A 20,274-nucleotide genomic window follows, 5' to 3' on the forward strand; every position below is an offset into this window, starting at 1 on the left:
AGATGGGGCCTTTGGACCTTCATCAGGCTTAGATGAAGTCATGATGGTGAACCCCCAGGTGGGATTAGTGTCCTTATAAAACGAGGAAGAGACCAGAGCTCTCTCTCTTTCCGTCACATGAGGATATAGCAAGAAGGCAGCCATCTGCAAACCAGAAAGGTGGTCTTGGTCAGACACTGAATCTCCTGGCACTTTGACCTTGGATATCCCAGAAATAAACGTCTGTTGTTTAAGCCATCCAGTTGGTGGTATTTGATATAGTAGCCTGAGCTAAGACACACATCAATACAAAACACACTATGAAAAGGAACTGCATTCCTTCAGCATTTTCCAAAGAGAAAAAAACTCACAACAAAGATTGGCTCTTACTCGACAGGAAGAAAAACTCCTGTTTTTAATTTTCCAGTCAACTTGACAATGAAGTTGGTGCTTTCACAGCTTAAACTTTCTTTGGGTTGAAATCATCATCAGGCGGGGGAGGAGTAAGCCGTCACGACCCACACAGACTCATGAGGGCATCTGGGTCATTTTACCCAGGCCATTACCATTCTCTTCCTACTCCTCTGAAAGGAGCAGAGGCTTTGATGTCAGGTGCAGATGAGTCATCTTTCCTCTCTGGGCCTCTGCCTGGGATTTGCAGGCTGCCTTTGCAGGAGCTATTCTGTTAGTCATTCACAAAAAAAGGGCATATTGGAAAAGCTGAAGGGAAATGCTTGGATGAAAAAGAGATTAAATTTCTGTTTTCAAAGCAGAGAACCCACTTGCTCGCTCACAAAAACAGTCTCATCCACTACCAGGCACCCTAAGGGCACACAGTAAATACTTGTTGATTGACTGACAAAAGCATCTGCTTGGTCCTTGTAAATCTTGGTGCTGAAACTGAGTTTTCAGGTATGATTATGTGGTTTAAATACAGAGGTTTGTGCCTCTTTACTCCTTAGAGCCATGGAATGTCATTCAGGTTCGTCAGGTTTACATAAAGAAGTTAATAACATCCCTGCCTCCATTATCATAAACATTCTGAAAGGAAAATGAATAAGGACTTTTCTGGAGCTTTATCTGCAGGCCACATTCAGTGGAAGGAAAATTGAACTGTGTTCTAAGAATAATTCTTTGTTTTGCTCCAAAGCCCTCATCAATCTTTCAACCTATTTGAGAACCTGTTAGGGAAAAGAATAAAAATATCTCCTTACTCACCAGCAATGTAGAGGAATGATCAAGAATGAATAAAAGGAATTCCTTCAGCCTGAGACAGAATGTATCATTATTGCTTTGCTTCCATTGAACTGGTAGGGAATCTGAGACCCAGAAAGGGATGGTGAACTAGCCAGTGATACCGAGGAACTATGGTCTAAGCCTTCTTCTCTTCTTTACCCTCTTGGGGGATCTCTATGGCTTTGTAGGCCATAAATGTCGATGACTCTTACATTTCTTTCTCTAGCCCTAGGGTCCAACTGCATATACAACTTTGTGCTTTACACCTTTACTTGAAGATCTGATTGGTATTTGAGTCTTCATATTCAAAGTGGAGCTCATGACTTTTGCTCCCAAATTGCTCTTTGCTTGTCTCCCTTAGGAGGGACCACCATTTGTAGTTATTTAAGCCAAAATGTCTAAGAGTCATCTTTGGTTTCCCTGGCCTCATTCTCTACATCCAATTCATGAGTAAGACTTTAAATTTATATCTTTATTTCCATCTCTCCATGTCCAATGTCAATACTCTAATGTAAACCATTGCCACTTCTCAATGGGTTGACAGCAGTGCTCTGAATTGGTCTCTCTTCTTTCATTTTTTAAAAAAAATTTATTTTTGGCTACGTAGGGTCTTCATTGCTGCGTGCAGGCTTCTCTACTTGCCGTGAGCGGGGGCTACTCTTCATTGCGGTGCACGGGCTTTTCATTGTGGTGTCTTCTCTTGTTGCAGAGCACGGGCTCTAGGCACGCGGGTTTCAGTAGTTGTGTCACATGGGCTCAGTAGTTGTGGCTCATGGGCTCTAGAGCTCAAGCTTAGTAGTTGTGGTGCACGGGCTTAGTTGCTCTGCGGCATGTGGGATCTTCCCGGACCAGGGCTCAAACCCATGTCCCCTGCATTGGCAGGCAGATTTTTAATGACTGCACCACCAGGGAAGCCCTCTTCTTTCATTCTTGACTCCTATAATCTATTCTCCACTGTGAAAGTTAATGTGAAACTCTAAAAATATTAACCAGATCTTTTTACCCTGGTTCTTGTTTTAAAATGTCCACTGGCTTCCCATTGTTTTTCAGGTGACATTCAAACCTCCCATCATGGCAGCAGGGTCTTACATGATCTGGTTTATCTCCCTCCTCTTTCATCTTCTTGCTCTGGCTTCCTTTAGTCCTCCCACGCACCAGTCTTGACCTACCTTAAGATCTTTGCATCTGCTATTTCCTCTGCTGGGAATCTTTCCCCTTTTCACAGAGCTGTCTCTTTTCCATCTCTTAAGTATCAGTTCTAAGGCCCCTTCTTCAAGAAGTCATCTCTGAATACTCTTTCTAAATCAGTGTTCCCCTGCCCACCCTTAATCCCTATTCATCACATCACTCAGTTTAATTGCTTTGTAAGACTAATCACAAATGGCAATTATCCAGCTTATTCATTTACTTGTTTATGGAATTTCCACCACCTCCCTGCCTCTTTCCAAGTAGGTTGTAAGCTCTAGGTGAGCAAATGACTTGTCTGTCTTCAAAGAGGCAGTATGGAGCTCTCACACCCTGGAGACAGATTTCTTGCATTCCAAGTCCAGCCTTGCCACTTTCTAGGTATGTGGCCCTGGAGAAATTGTTTAACCTCTCTGTCCTCCATTGCTAAATGATGGCCACAAAAGTTCCTGCCTCATAAAATTGTTCTGAAGAGCTCACAACTCATAAGATATCCCTGGCACAAGAGTACATCCTCAGCCAACGTCAGCGTCTTTATTGTTAATCACATACTTGCTTAACACGTATTTGCTAAATGAACAATACATTAACTTTATGTATTCAAGAAGACTTCTGCTATGTCACAGAATTTAGAATACGCATCGCAAGGGGTTCTCGCCTGGGGGCTGAGAGTACAGTTCTGTCATCCTCAGAAGCTGTTTGGAAGCAGGCTGGGAGAACTGCAGCTGTGGAGAGAGGTGGGAGTTGGCATGTTGAAATGGAAAATGATAATAATAGAAGCCCAAGTTTATTTAGTACTTATTCTGTGCTAAGTACTGTGACCCATTTTTCTATTTTTTCCCTCAAAATGACGGATGCATCACTGTGACGTTATATTATGAAGCACTTCTTACGGCTCCTATTACACCAACCTTCTGCAGAAGGTTCATACAGTCCATTCCCCTACCCAAATACTCTGCTCATCCTCTACCCCATGCCTAGTTACCAGCCATCTTCAACTCTCAAGCACAATGCCATTTCCTCAGGGAAGCCTCATCTGACCTTGATGGAATGCTCCAGATCTCCCTGTAATATGTGCTCATCACGACACCTACCTTTCCTTTCTAGCATGCTCCAAACTTACATTAATTTACATGATTATTTAATTAACCTTCTGACTTGATTCTATACTTTGTGAGGTCAGGTTTCTGTCTTGTTTTTCTCACCATTTTATCCCCAGAGTCCAGCAACACCCCTTCCCAGTGGTTGGCACACAGGATATACTTACTGAATAAGAAGTGGGTATCAATACTGCAGCAGAATGAACGCCCCTCTCAAACCTAACTGTGACTCTTATTTGAAGACTGAAAAATGCAAAAGCCAGTTTTATTTGAATTGAATTTTTATGCTTATCAACTCCTATGCTTCTCATTTCTTTCCCAACAGAACTTAACCCAAGATAATGATGAAAAACAAAATTTGTCTTAAGCTCTAAAAGAAAAGAGAAGTCACAGAAAGAAGGAAATTGAAGAGAGATAGCAGAGGGGAGTGAAAGATGAAACCAGGACACTTTCTAGCATCTTTAATTTTTTATTCTATTGAGAATATTTAAGAAAAAATGATAAATAATTGTATTTTCCTCTTTGCAGCTAAAAAGACACAGTCTCAACTGAATCTTATGCAGAGTTGTCTGTACATTCATTATAACTCCTCTAGAAGAAAAGCTTGATTTTCTTTAAAATTTTAAGTTCTGCTGACAGCATGAAACATATAAATGAAAAAATAGCACCGGTCCAATTAACATTATTTCTTGTTTTGTTTTGTTTTGTTTTGTTTTTTGTTTACGGTACGCGGGCCTCTCACTGTTGTGGCCTCTCCCGTTGCGGAGCACAGGCTCCGGATGCGCAGGCTTAGCGGCCATGGCTCACGGGCCCAGCCGCTCCGCGGCATGTGGGATCTTCCCGGACCGGGGCACGAACCTGTGTCCCCTACATCGGCAGGCGGACTCTCAACCACTGCGTCACCAGGGAAGCCCCAACATTATTTCTTAAGAGTCTGGCTCAACAAAAAAATACTCAAACTCAAAAGAAAGAATAATCAAAGAATAATCAAATAATCAAAGAATAATCAATAACAATATTTTTTATCATTTGATAACAAAGGTCATTCAGTACTTTATTATTCCCATTAAAATAAGAATTACTTTAATTCATTGTGAACCACATAAATGGTTTTGATCGTTCATGCCAGTGATTTCCACTAGGGCTGATGGAATTCAGAGAAAAACACCCAATATCACAATGATGGCAAAAGTGAGGAAATGCCAAAAAGAAACTTGTTTACTCACTCAAGTGACAGTTTATGAGAAGGAGAAATGCTTCTGAGGGGAGAGATCAGATGGTACCTCTAGGAGGAGTTCAGAGGGAAACATGACAGGTTTGAATTCAAAGACAGTTCGTAAGACATTGATCAAGTCCAATTGGGAAGAGACCTATTTCAAATGTAAAGCCAAGTCTCTTGTTTGGAATTTGAATTTTTTCTAGCCTTTAACAAATTAATATTTTAAGCAACAATAAGATTTTCAGAAGGGCATATGAAAGTTATATTTGCCATTTGGGATTAGATGTAAGACCAATAAACTGAAATTACATTATTGATGAAGTTACTGGAAGATCTTCTAATATGAATTGAAGCCAAAAAAGAGAAATTTAGATGAGAAAATTCTTTCTGAACCAGTGTCCAAGCTGAAAAATATGGAGGGAAATGGCAGAAGAGAGTACCAGGAAAAAAATAAAATGAATCAAAATGAAGAACTTCAGAATAGGTGGGGAGTCTAGAATTCACCTTTTTAATTTTTCAAAAGTTTTCTTTTGTTCTTTTTATTTTAATTTATACAAGCAATTTATAAACTTTCTATATTTCTTCTACAGCAATATATCTCTTTGAACTCTCTATCTAATGAGTCAGTTTTGGAAAACTATTTTCCTACATAATTATCCATTTCATCTAATTTTTCAAATGTATTTGTATAGAGGTCTGCAAATTAATCTTATTTTAAAAGTCTTCTATTTCAGTGATTATTTCCCCCAACGCATTAATTTTGTGTATTTGTGCTTTCTCCTACAATTAAGTTAGTGTTCTATTCATTTTGTTACTGTTTAAAAATTAATATTTTGTCTTACTAATTAGATATGCTGCTTTTCTGTCATCTCCCTCATTAATTTCTGTTTTTATAGTTATTATTTATTTCCTTATCTTATATTTTGGTTTATTTATTTATTTTAAAGCTTTTAAAAAATTTATTTATTTTATTTAATTTATTTTTGGCTGTGTTGGAACTTTGTTGCAGTGCGTAGGTTTTCTCTAGTTGTGGCGAGCAAGGGCTACTCTTTGTTGCGGTGCCCAGGCTTCTCATTGCAGTGGCTTCTCTTGTTGCAGAGCACAGGCTCTAGATGTGCAGACTTCAGTAGTTGTGGCTCACGGGCTCAGTAGTTGTGGTGCATGGGCTTAGTCACTCTGTGGCATGTGGGATCTTCCCAGAGCAGGGCTTGAACCTGTATTCCCTGCATTGGCAGGCGGATTCTTAACCACTGCACCACCAGGGAAGCCCATGGTTTATTTTTTGTTGTAGTGGTGGTGGGTTTTTTTGGCTTTTATGAGTTGGGAGTTTAGCTTTAAAAAAATATTTTCTTGTATTGATAAAGTATTTAAGGCTTCGAATTTTCCTCTCTTAACAGATTTAAATTTATCCCACAGATTCTGAATTCTAGTGTTTCAACCAATTATAAAGATTAATGAGGAACGGTGAGTCTTTGGCTTCTCTTACCTATATATTAGGCTCTATGTCAAAATCTCTCAAGCACTCAGTTTTGCTATCATAATTCTTTAATAATATGGCTTGTAATACTGATTTCAGTGTACAGACATTAGAAAGTTTAATAGATTTTTGGAGGTTTTATGAATGATAAGTAGGCCCATTGGTCATGTCTTAGAGAATAATAAATATCTGAGTCAAAAATAATATAATAATTTTTAGAAGTTCTGTTATTTCGGTTATAAAGCTCTTTGTACTTAATAGCTATTTGATAGCAGTGTTTTTCAATTGAAAAATTTTAAAACAAACTTTTTGTTTGGGAATGATTTCATATTTACAGAACTGTTGCAAAGATAATACAGAGTTCCCACATAGTCTTCAACCAATTTCCTCTGTTGTTAATATCTTAGGTTATCATGGTACATCTGTCAAAACTGAGAACCAATATTGGTACACTGTACTGTGAACTATACTCCAGACTGTATTTGGATTTTTCAATTTTCCATTAATGTTCTTTCTGTTCCAAGATCCAATCCAGGGGATCACATTACATTTAGTTGTCATATCTCCTTAGTCTCCTCTGGCCTGTGCCAGTTAAATAGCAGCTTTCAAATTTCCAGGAGGAAGGGTCTTTCAGCTTTTTAAAAAATACTTTATTAATAATTACTGGTTTTATTGCATTGTCATCAGAGAGTTATTTTTCTGTCTTATGCAACTTACTATTGTTTCCCCTGTGACCTAATATTTGATCACTTTTGTAAATAGACTATGTGTTCCTGAGAAGAAAATATGCTTTCTATTACCAGGGTTACAGTTCAGTATAGGTCTGTAAGAGCTATCTTATTAAATATGTTATTTAGGTCTTCTATATATTTATTTATTGTCTATTGATTTATCTTGTACTGAGAGTGGAAATCTCCTATTATTAGTATGTTTCCTTTTCTCTTTGCATCTCCTATGGTTTTGCTTAATAAAACTAGCTTCGACCTTATTTAGTGCTTTGATGCTCAGAGATGTTTGATCTTTTTTGTGAATTTTAAAACAGTATTTATATGGACCTTGGTTATCTTTAATGAATTTTGGCTTGAATTCTATTTATTTGAGACATCAGAATCTGAAAACTTGCTTTCTTATTATTTATATTTTCCTAGTATATTTTTGCTCATTTCATTTAAACCTCTGAATCGCTTTGTTTTACATGTGTCCCTTGAATACAGCATAAAGTTAGATCTTCTCTGTGAATATAATTGCGATTTATTTCTTTTAGTAGGTGAGTTAAGTCCATTTATTGATGGGTTTTTGTGTTTGGTCTTAACTTCTTCAAATTATTTTCTATGTACTGTACTGTTTTCCATGTTTCTTTATGTGATGTGTTTTTTTTCTTTAATTTTTTTTTCCTTTTGGTATTTAGGAAGGTTTTACTTTTCTAGTAGTTACTTTTGCACTGTTATCTTTTTTGAAAGGCCTCCATTCCTCTGTTTTATTATTTAATCTTCACTATCTGGTTTGGGAGTTTTTAATGTTATCCTTTGATACCCACCAATTGCCTACTCAACAATCAGTGAACTCACTCTGTTTTCCTCACTGATGAGTGGGCATGTGAGTTGTTTCTAGTTTTTGACAATTATGAATAAAGCTACTATAAACGACAAAAAAGGGATCTCCAGGTAAAAATGGTGGGGCACATTTATAGCTTTTCGCTGACCGCATTCAGCCTGTATCTAAAACTTGTCCAGATTGAATATGCTTTGTCTGCTGTAGCTGGAGGAGCCCCTTCAGTGGGAATTATAGATGCAAATGGTGTGGTATCAGCAACTGAGAAGAAACAGAAATCCATTCTGTAAGATGAGGGAAGTGTGCACAAAGTGGAAGTGATGACCAAGCATAGAGGTTTGGTGTACGGTGGCATAAGTCCAGATCTCAGAGTGCCGGTGCACAGAGCTGGAAAACTACTTCAGCAATCTATCTTGTTTACTGAGAAACCATTCTCACAACTCTGCTAGTACAGAGCTTAACTTCTGTGATGCAAGAATACACCCAGTCAGGTGGTGTGCCTCCACTTGGAGGTTTTTTTTTTAACTATTTGTGGTTGGAATGAGGGATGACCATATTTATTTCAGTCAGATCCATCGATCTTACTTTGCCTGGAAAGTCACATCAATGGGAAAGAACTATGTGAATGGGAAACCTTTCCTTGAGAAAAGACATAACCAAGATCTGGAACTTGAAGATGCCGCTCATACAGTCAAATTAATCCTAAAGGAAAGTTTGGAAGGGCAAAGGACAGAAGATTACATACAAGTTGGAATCTTCAGTGAAGCCAGGTTTACAAGTCTTACTCCAGCTGAAGTTAAGGATTACTTAGCTGCCCTAGCATAATAATAAAGTGACTGAAAAATCCAGAATTTCAGACAATCTATCTACTTAAACATATCTAAATTATACTTTGTCTTGTCAACTTTTTGCATACTTATTTCTACATAGTTTAATGGACTGACATTTTTAAAATGACACATAAATCATAATAAATTGTTAAAAAAAGTGCCCCACACCCTTTTATACCTCCATTCTTTCCTCAGTGGTCTTCCCACTGATTAGAGAACACCTCTGCCATAGTGTGTGACTCCTACTTTTTGTTCAAAACTCAGCTCTGAAGGAAACTCATTTATGAAATTTTCCTGGAACTCCCCCCAAGCTGGGTTAGGTGCCCCTCTTATATTCAGGCCTGTAGCACAAAATTTGAAGCCTCCCAATAAATCTAATCACAAATTAATTCCCAGCTTTGTCTCTCACTATGGTCCATCATAGGTTTATAGGCAGGTTTGCATAGTGGTTAAGAGAGAGGACTCTGATATCAGACTGCTAGGATTAGAATTCTGGTTCTACTATTTCTAATTATGTGACCTTGGGAGAATTTCCTAATTCTGAGTCTCTTTCTTTTTTAAAAATTAATTAATTAATAATTAATTATTAATTTTTGACTGTGTTGGGTCTTTGTTGCTGCATGTAGGCTTTCCCTAGTTGCGACGAGCAGGGGCTACTCTTCGTTGTGGTGCCCAGGCTTCTCATTGCGGTGACTTCTCTTATTGCAAAGCACAGGCTCTAGGTGCACGGGCTTCAGTAGTTGTGGCATGTGGGCTCAGTAGTTGTGGCTCGCGGGCTCTAGAGCACAGGCTCAGTAGTTGTGGCACACACACTGAGTTGCTCCACGGCGTGTGGGATCTTCCCGGACCAGGGCTCGAACCCTTGTCCCCTGCATTGGCAGGCAGATTCTTAACCACTGTGCCACCAGGGAAGTCCCTGAGCCTCTTTCTTTGTAGGAAATATGGAGAGTTTAATATCACCAACCTCCAGATAAAATCAGGTGCCATGATAATGAGGTAATTCGCTTACTAAGTTGTCTCACACTTACTAAGCACTCTCTACCTATTAGCCGTAATGTTACTATTAGTGATGGTTGGCAATAGTCTATCTCATGCTGGACTTCGCTTGTTTTTCCTAAAGTATGATTGACACTGGAAGCCCCAAACCTGCAGTTTGAGAACTTTCTACCATATTAAAAGTTCAACCTAGAATTAAGTCCACAGGGAAGAAGGAAGTCAAGATATGTATAGTAATACAGGGGCGAAGACAGTGGACTCAACCTGTGAAAATATTATCAAGAGTGGGTTAGAGCTCAAAAAGAAATGCGTTGTAAGGCTTATTCTAATGGTGGAGAGAAGATCAGTCTGGCCAGAGTAGACATTTGCATCAACACAGGAGTGGTATTTCAAGTTATCCTTAGAAGAGGCTTTGGATTAGATTATACTGAGATTTATTTTAAGGGACTAAAAATCATCAGAATTTATTATTTTATTTCATAAACCAAATTATAGATATAATATATTATATATATTTTATGTTTCAATTAAGGAAAAAACCTTAGGTGATTCACATACTTTGATGAATTTTCTTTCTCCTTATGCCAAGCATTTGTAAAATAAAATGGTTGCATGGGATGATTACTAAGGCAGTCTATAGTCTTTCAAGATTACCTCTACCTCTGACATTCTATGACATTTCAAAAAATTCTCTTTTCCTAAGAAGATTTCTATGGTAGAGAAGGAATTGTAATATAGCAACAATCTTCTTAACGTGCTTTCCTCAATGGAGGGTCATTTAGAGTTTAATAGGATTAATTTGGCCGACATGTTCAATTTTAAAAGGAATCTCTGTTCTTGTGCCAGCCAGTATGGATTTTGACAGGCTAAAAGCTCAGATCCTGCCAGTTTCTCCCAAGAGTATGGCCCCTTAAGCCGTGGCTCTGGCTGAAAGCTGCTTGCAGACACTGGTTGTGGAGATGATGAACAGATGGTTGGACGAAATGTTCTGCTCCTGGGATCCCATATGGAGCAAGTCCCCCTTGACCTCCAGGCTATCCTAGCCCAGTCTCTGGGACCCTCTTCCTAATCTGTGCTAATAGGATAAACAGATTTAGAGGGGAAGAGAGTTCCTTCACCACAGGCCTCCTGCACAATTGAAGATGGATTTCATACTAAGAAAGTTCATCCCAAAATGCAATGGAAAAATTTCCAGTTATGTTGGCAGCCTTGGCAGCCCCATAAATTCTCCTCTCCCTCTCCAGCTCTTCTCTTTCTGTATCTTCAGGATCATGGAAGAATAGCTTTCTATTGGTGGTACTGGTGTTTTCAGTAGCAACGGTTCTTTTATCTTCTTGCAGGTCTGGCAGGGACACTTTTAAACTCCAGCTGCTTTAAAATTTTTGCATCTTATTTAAAATGGATAACCAACAAGGACCTATACTGTACTCTGCTCAATATTATGTAACAACCTAAATGGAAAAAGAATAGATACATGTATACGTATAACTGAATCACTTTGCTGTACACCTGAAATTATCACAACATTGTTAATCAACTATATTCCAATATAACATAAAAAGTTTAAAAAAATTGTTTGTATCTTATGCTTCTTCTTCTGGATAGGAGGGACCTTAGCGACTGAGAGCAGGGAAGCGATAAATAATTAGGGCCAACCCAGCAGAAGCTGAACCCACTGGGAATATAGGATAGATTGGTCCCCTAACACAAGAAAATATTGCCAATTAGCTAGATAGATTCCATCTTTATCTTTCCTCTAAAGCTGAGGGTGAATATAACAGAAAAAAACAGGTATTGATCCATGGAACAAATTTCTATGACTAACGTGTTTTGGCACGTTGAACTTAATTGACTGGAGAGGACTTGTCCTGGAGTAAAGGCATGGTGATGCCATCAGGTTACCTTATGACCTGAGTACCTGACCCTGGAAGGCAACACTTGTATTGGTTAAGACTTATACTTTGACTTGACTTCAGTCTAGGCCTACTGTACATAGATGGCGTTACCTGGACAAGTTACTTAATTTCTCTCTATATTAGTCTTCTCTAAAGTTAGGGTAATAATAATGTTTCCCTCATAGAGTTGTAGTAAGATTAGATGAATTAATTTAAATGCTCAATACATACCAGTTAATTTAAGGCCTGGGCAATATCTTTTTTACCTCTGTATTCTTTATCCCCACATCCAGGTTTCTTGGTGAAAAGTGACATATTCTGTATCCTGAATTAGATTGGAGGCAGGGGCAAGGGAAATAAAAGGTTAGTTTAGAGAAACTTTGCAATTAAAAAATAGTCAGGACATGGTCAATCCTTTTATGAGAGGTAAGAGGAAACCAAGCCTCATTTTTAAGTTTGGAACTTCAGAGACAATGACAATGGTGATACTAGGGAGTGAGAAGTTAGGAGAGAAAACGTTTCAAGACAGAAGATGACTTTAACTGCTGATACATAGATACTGAGGCATTGTTAGCGCACCCAGAACAAATGTCCGGCAGGCAAATGCAAGAACCGGGAAAATATTTTTTTTTTTGTTTACCTCTAGAAACTAGGAAAAGATTCTGAATATAATATGATTTTGATGACTTTATTTTGGATAGTTTTGCTCAAGATTTTAAATAGTACATAATTTCCTTCTTCTGTCCACCAGCATTTGAATGCATTTTTAAGTTAATTTTTAAATTACACTTTGCTTTTTGGAGGAATTTTACATTATAATTCTTTTCCAGGGGGTATAAATTTTATTGTTTTCCTCTAAGAATTTTACTCTTATCTGAACATGTTTCGATCTTTATTTTAACTTTAATGTCAGTAGAGTCAATGTATAAAGTACATATTCTGGGACCTAGGAGTTCTAACTACACAGGAGTGTGTTCATTATTTATCATTGATTCACAACTCAGAAATCTCTTTAAAAGAAAGTCCATTAGGAAATGTCTCCCTTTCAGAAGAGATGTTCTGAGAATAATCCTATTAGGCTAGAAGCTTGCTAAGCTTATTAACTCCAGACACATTTCTCTATAAAGGGGAGAAAAAAATGCAAATAGAATGAATGTGACAAGTAAATGTTGATAGAAAACATATATTTAATTTCAGAAAATAATAACTATTATGTTCAAATGTCAGTTTCATGCCAGGACAAATTTGATGACCTTGTAAGATCTAAGCTTGATAACATTTAGATGAAAAGTGAAAAATCCTATCTTCAAATATTTGGATCAATGTGGTTCTTTAAATAGTCAATATGTATTTTTAAATTTAAGAGAAAAATAATCTCTTACATATTTGCATATATTTTTCAATTTTAATACTCTTCATTTCTTCCTGAAGATTTAGGTTTCCATTCCCTTCAGCCTGAAGAACTTTACCATTTTTGGCAGTGTAGGTCTGCAGGCCATGAAATCTTAGTTTTCTCTTATTTGAAAATGTCCGTATTTGATCTTGATTTTTGAGGGATAATTTTGCTGGAGATACAATTTTGCATTCACTATTTAAAAAAACATTTCAGCACTTTAAAAATCATTGTTTCTGATGAGAAGTCAGTGATTCTTTTTCCTTTGTGTGTAATGTGTTATTTTTCTTTGTCTACTGTTAAGATTTTCTCTTTGGTTTTCACCAGATTGACTATGATGGGTATCGGAGTAGTTCTTTTTGCATTAATTCTGCTTGGTGTTCACTGTAAATTTATTACTTTAACCAAATTTGAAAACAATTCACCTATTGAAATTGAAAATTTTTTCAAAAATTTTTTCTACCCCATACTTTCTCTTCACTCATTCTGGGACTCCAATTACACATATAGTAGGCCTTTTGATATTGTCCCACAAGTCCCTGAGGCTCTGTTCCTTTCATATTTTCAATCTTCTTTTCTACTTGTCTTTATTTTTAAAAAATATTTATTTATTTTATTTACTTATTTAATTTATATTTTTGGCTGTGTTGGGTCTTAGTTGTGGCACATGGTCTCTTTGTTGTGGCACGCAGGCTACAGTGTGAGTGGGCTCTGTAGTTTGTGGCAAGTGGGCTCTCTCATTGAGGTGTGCGAACTCAGTAGTTGCCCCACAGCATGTGGAATCTTAGTTCCCTGACCAGGGATTGAACCCGCATCTCCTGCATTGGAAGGCAGATTCCTTACCACTGGACCATCAGGGAAGTCCCTCTACTTGTCTTTAGATGGGATCACGTCCACTGATCTAGTTTCCAGTTGGCTGATCTTTCCTCTATCGTCTCCACTCTGATGTTAAGTCCATCTGGTAACACTTTAATTTCATATATAGCATGTTCTAGGTGAAGAAATTATATTTGATTCCTTTATAGTTTTTATTTTTCTGCTGAGATGTCCTAATTTTCACACACTATGAGAATATTTTCCTTTACATCCTTGGGCATAATTATAGTAGCTGCTTTAAAATCCTAATCTGCTAATGTCAACATCAGAGTCATCTCAGGACTGGTCTATATTATATTGTCTTTTCTCTTCAGAATGGGCCATGTTTTTCTATTTATTTATATGTTGAGAAATTTTGTATTATATCCTGGACATTGTGAAGAATGTGTTATAGAAACTCTTGATTCTATTATGTTCCTTTGAAGAATATTGATTTTTTAAAAAACAAATCAGGCTGGTCACTTGGCTGTACTGAAATAGAAAATTTTTGTCTCTCCTGCAGTAGGTGGCAACTCAAATTTCAATTCAGTTCTTTTATCCTTAAGACCCCCATCCATCAAAAAAAAAAAAAAAAGACTCCCATCCATCAGAAAGTTATAAAACTAAAATTTTACCTAGTGCCATTCTCTTTTTATAAATATTGACTCCATTTTCTGCCTGCTTCTGTTCACCCTTCAGTACCTTCAGTTAATTGTTTTATACCTTGTCCAGAGTTTGTAGTTGTTATTTACTGGAGGGTTGGTCTGAAAGGAGCCACTCAACCATACTGAAAGTAGAACTACTCCACCTCTTTCCCCATTCTCCAGAAAATGGAATGGCTGTTTGCAATAAATTCATTGTCTTGAGCACTCTTATTCTTCTCTCACCTATTATTCCCTTTTCCTTTTCCTATTACCTTCCTAAAAATAGGGAGTGGTCTTGTACATGTGAAGGATAAAATGTTTGAGCAGATGACAGAAAGTATCCACTCTTTTTTGTTCTCTTCACATTATTAAACTGCAGGGAATTTACCTATCTCTCTGGGCAGGTAACACCACACGAGGGAGTGCATTGAGTATGTTATATAGATAGAAATAAAAATGCAGTGCAAGTCTGAACTGCAGAGATTATTTGAAATCAGCAGCTTTTCTTCATTCTGTGAAGGCTAGTATTATCCCTTTGACTAGAAAAAAATAGGTGATGTGTATAAGAAAATCAATTTATTAAAAAATGTTATATTATGGGAATTCCCTGGTGATCCAGTGGTTAGGGCTCTGCATTTATACTGCAGGGGGCATGGGTTCAGTCCCTGGTCGGGGAACTAAGATCCTGCATACCGCACCGTGTGACTAAAAAACAAAAAAAAAGCTATATTAAATATATCACACTAATCACAATTATAAGCATTTCCCAAATTTTGTTTAGATGAGCATGTATGCCAAGACAGTTCTTGGAGAAAGGTTATGTGATCCAATACATTTGAAAAAAAATTATTTGGGGAATAGAAAAGTGGGTTTTTTGCCACTCACATATTATAGATTCACCAAGATTGGGAGTACAATAAAATCCTCTTAGCACTAGTTAACTATGCTGAATGTGATTAGTTCTTTCTTGGATGATTCAGAAAGTACATCAAGATCTTTCCTTGTCTTGCTTTCTCTTTTTACATCGTCTGCCTAATTTCATCCATTTCTATGGCTTTAAATGCCATCTATGAGTTGATGACTCCCAAATTTATCTTTTTTAGTCAAAAACCTCTTCTCTGAGTACATTCAACAGCCTACCTGGCAGTTCTACTTTGATGTTTTATAGACATTTCAAAATCAACATTCCAATCTAGAATTTTAATTCTAACCCCAGCCACAAGTATATTCCTACCTAGTCTTTCTTATTTTAATAAATGGCATCACCATTTACTTATGCTGAGAAGTTTGGAGTCATCATTGATTCCTCTCTTACATTAGCGAGTCCTATTTGCTGTTGGTTATCTTGCCAAAGTATACTTTGAACTTCACTAGTTCAAGACATTACTATCAGTTAAATATGGAGGAAAAGATGTTTGTCATGTTATTCTCTGAGAACTAAAGTCCTATGGATTATTCTCATGACTAAATTTTACTGTTTTATATTTTTCATTTTCTCATTACTACCTGATTAAGGAAGAGTAGGACATGTAAAATCACCTGTGATAATTTAGATAAGGGTCAGAAAAACTATGTCTATGGGCCATATTTGACCTACCACATGTTTTTGTAGATAAAGTTTTATTGGAACACAGCAAACTCCATTCTTTTAAATACAGTCTATGGCTACTTTTGTGTTACAACAGCAGAGAAGTTGTGACAGAGGCTGTGACAGAGGCTGTAAAACCCACTAAACTTAAGATATTTACTATCTGATCACTTATAGAAAATGCCAATTTGCCAGTTCCTGATTTAAATTAGTGAATCTTTGGGTCATTATCATTTTTTTTTTCTACACCAGATGAGGTTACATTTCTCAGGAGATGTCAAGCCATGGAGATCAGGAATGGAAAATAAAAATCTTGAGCAGCTATTTGATTTTCTACCTATCAAAAGTAATTTGTACATCCTGCCAACACCTTTAGGTAATGATGATTGATCAAATATTTTAAATAAATATGTATATATTCAATATATGATGTTATGATGTTGCATATTGAAGCCAAGAAGACAAATAACAAGACAAGGATAATAACAAGATGACTGTAGTAAGTCCTTACCTATCAATAATTACTTTAAATGTAAATAAATTATTTATCCAGTCAAAACACAGAGAATGGCTGAATGGATTTAAAAAGGACCCAACTATATGTTTCCTACAAGACTCACTTCACCTTTAAGAACAGACATTGGGTGAAGGTGAATGGATAGAAAAATATATTGCATGTAAATGGAAACTAAAAGAGAGTAGGGGTAGCTATACTTACATTGGAAAAATAGCCTTTAAATAAAAAGTTGTAACAAAAGACAAAACAGGTTGTTACATAATGACAGAGGCGTCAATTCCACAACAGGATACAAAAATTGTAAATACATATGCACCAAACATTAGAGTACCCAAATGTATTAAGCAAATGCTAACAAATCTGAAGATAAAAATAGACAGTGATGCAATAATAGTAGGAGACTTAAATACCCTACTGTCAACAATGGATAGATCATCTAGACAGACATTTAGTAAGGAAACACTGGTCTTAAATGACACTTAGACCAAATGGACCTAGCAGACATTAAAGAACATTCCATTCAACAGTAACATTGATATACATTCTTCTTGAACACACAGAGAACATTCTCCAGGATAGACCATGTTTTAGGTCACAAAACAAGACTTAACAAATTTAAGAAGATTGAAATATCAAGTATGTTTTCTGATCACAATTGCATAAAACTAGAAATCAGGAGGAAAACTGGAAAATTCACAGATATGTGGACTAAAATAGCACCCTTCTGAACAAAGAGTCAAGAAGAAATCAAAAGGAAAATCAAAAAGTATCTTAAAAAAAGAAAAATGGAAACACAACATACCAAAACTTATGAAACACAGCAAAAGCAGTTATAAGAGGGAAGTTTATAGTGAAAAAGGCTTACATTAAGAGAAAATAAAGATCTCAGATAAACAACTTACATTTACATCTTGAGGAACTAGAAAAAGAAGAATACACTAAGCCCAAAATTAGCAGAAGGAAGGAAATAATAAAGATCAGAGCAGAAATAAATGAAATACAGACTAGAAAAACAGCAGAAAAGATCAGTGAGACTAAGTGCTGTTTTTTTAAAAAAATAAAGTTGACAAACCTGTAGCTAAACTGACTAAGAAAAAAGGAGAGATGACTCAAATAAATAAAATTAGAAGTGAAAGAGGAGATATTACAACTGATATCACAGAAATACAAGGATCATAAGAGACTGCTATGAACAATTACACACCAACAAATTGGATAACCTAGAAGAAATGGAAAAATTCCTAGAAACATACAACCTACCAAGAGTGAACCATAAGAAATAGAAAATCTGAAAAGACCAATTACTAGTAAGATCGAATCAGTAATTAAAGGTCTCCAAACAAAGAAAAGCCCAGGATCAGATGGCTTCCTGGGTGAATTTTGCTAAAAATTTAAAGAAGTAACACCAATCCTTCTTGAACTTCCCAAAACTGAAGGGGAGAGAAAACTTCCTAACTCATTTTATGAGGCTGGCATTAACATCATAACAAAGCCAGATAAGGACGTTACAAGCAGAGAAAATTACAGGCAATATCTTTGATGAACATAAATTCAAAACACTTTACAAAATATTAGAAAACAGATTCAGTAGCATGTTGAAAGGATTCAACACCATAATCAAGTGGGATTTGGGCTTGGGATACAGTGATGATTCTATATAAACAAATCAATAAATTTGATAATATATCATATTAACAGTATAAAAGGCAAAAATCATATGATCATTTCAATAGATGCAGAAAAAGCATTTGACAAAATTCAACATCCTTTCATGATAGAAATTCAACAAATTAGGTATAGAAGGAATGTACCTCAACATAATAAAGTCCACATATGAAAAGCTCACTCAACAGTGAAAAGTTGGAAACATTTGCTCTAAGATCAGGAACAAGACAAAAGTGCCCACTCTCACCACATTTACTCACACAGTGTTGTAAGTCCTAGCTAGAGCAATTAGGCAAGGCAAAGAAATAAAAAGCATCCAAATAGGAAAGGAAGAAGTGAAACTGTCTCTGTTTGCAGATGACATGATCTTATATATAGAAAACCCCAAAGAGTCCACCAAAAAACTGTTAGAACTAATAAACAAATTCAGTAAAGTTGCAGGATACAAAGTAAATATATAAAACCAGTTGTGTTTCTATATACTAACAATGAGTTATCTGAAAGAGAAATTAATAAAACAACCTCCTTAATATCATCAAAAAGAATGAAATACTTAGGAATAAATTTAACAAAGGAAGTGAAAAACCCGTACACTGGAAAGTATAACATGGTTAAAAGAAATAGGAAAAGACAAAAATAAGGGGAAAAATTTCCTGCGTTCATGGTTGGAAGAATTAATATTGTTAAAATATCCATACTACCCAAAGCAATCTAGAGGTTTCATGAAATCCCTATCAAAATCCCAATGGCATTTTTCATAGAAATAGAAAAAATAGTTCTAAAACTCATATGGAACCACAAAGACCCTGGATAGCGAAAGCAATCTTGAGAAAGAGGAACAAAGCTGGAGGCATCACACGTCCTGATTTCAAACTATATTACAAAGCTATAGTAATTAAAATAGTATGGTACCAGGATTAAAAACAGACACATAGGTCAATGGAACAGAATAGAGAGCCCGGAAATAAAACCCCATACGTGGTCAACTAATCTTTGACAAGAGCTCCAAGAACACACAATGGGAAAAGGACAGTCTCTGCAATAAATGGTGTTAGGAAAACTGGACAGCCATATGCTGAATAATGAAACTGGACCCCTATCTTATACCACTCACAAAAATTAACTCATAATGAATTAAAGACTTAAATGTAAGACTGAAACCATAAAAATCCCAGAAGAAAATATAGGGATAAATCTCCTTGACATATGCAGCAAAAGCAAAAATAAAGTGAGGCTATATCAAACTTAAAATCTTCCGCACAGCAAAGGAAACAATCAACAAAATTTAAAGACAACCTATAGAATAGCAGAAAATATTTGCAAACCATACATCTGTTAAGGGGTTAATATCCAAAATGTATAAGGCACTCAAACTCAATAGCAAAACAAACAAACAAACAAAACCCCCAAGTAATCCAAATTATCAAATAACCTGAGTAGACATTGCTCAAAAGAAGACATAAAAATGGCCAACACATACATAACAATGTGCTCAACATCACTAATCGTTAGGGAAGTACAAATCAAAACCACAATGAGACATCACCTCACACCTGTTAGGATGGCTGTTATCAAAAAACCAAGAAATAAGCAAGTGTTGTCGAGGATGTAGAGAAAAGGGAACTCTTGTGCACTGTTGGTGGGAATGTAAACTGGTGCAACAATAAAGGAAAACAGTACAGAGCTTCCTCAAAAGATAAAAAATATAACAATCATAAGATCCAGCAAACTCACTTCTGAGTTTATATCTGAAGAAAACATGCACTTCTGTGCTCGTTGCAGCATTATTCACATAGCCAAGATATGGAAATAACCTCATTGTCTTGACAGATGAATGGATAAAGAAAATGTGGTATAATTATATACAATGAAATATTATTTAGCCAGAAAAAAAGCAAATCTGCCATTTGTGACAACATGTATAAACCTGGAGGACATTATAAGTGAAGTCAACCAGATGGAGAAAGAAAAATACTATATGATCATATTCATATATGGAATCTTAAAAAAAGGTCAAGCTCATAAATCAGAGTAGAATGGTGGTTGTCAGAGGTGGGGAAGGGGAAGTGGGGAGATGTTGGTCAAAGGGTACAGACTTCCAGTTATGAATAAGTTCTGGAGATCTAATGTACAGCATGGTTACT

General features: G+C 36.3%; 1 pseudogene; it reads left to right on the plus strand.

Moving 5' to 3' along the window:
- The first annotated feature begins 7,496 nt into the window (after window positions 1-7,496).
- Window positions 7,497-8,572, plus strand: LOC113624544 (proteasome subunit alpha type-2 pseudogene; annotated as a pseudogene).
- The last annotated feature ends 11,702 nt before the right edge of the window (window positions 8,573-20,274 follow it).

This window comes from Aethalodelphis obliquidens, unplaced genomic scaffold (assembly GCF_003676395.1).
Source record: "Aethalodelphis obliquidens isolate GAN/ISIS:26980383/991018 unplaced genomic scaffold, ASM367639v1 scaffold2, whole genome shotgun sequence".
NCBI lineage: Eukaryota > Metazoa > Chordata > Mammalia > Artiodactyla > Delphinidae > Aethalodelphis > Aethalodelphis obliquidens.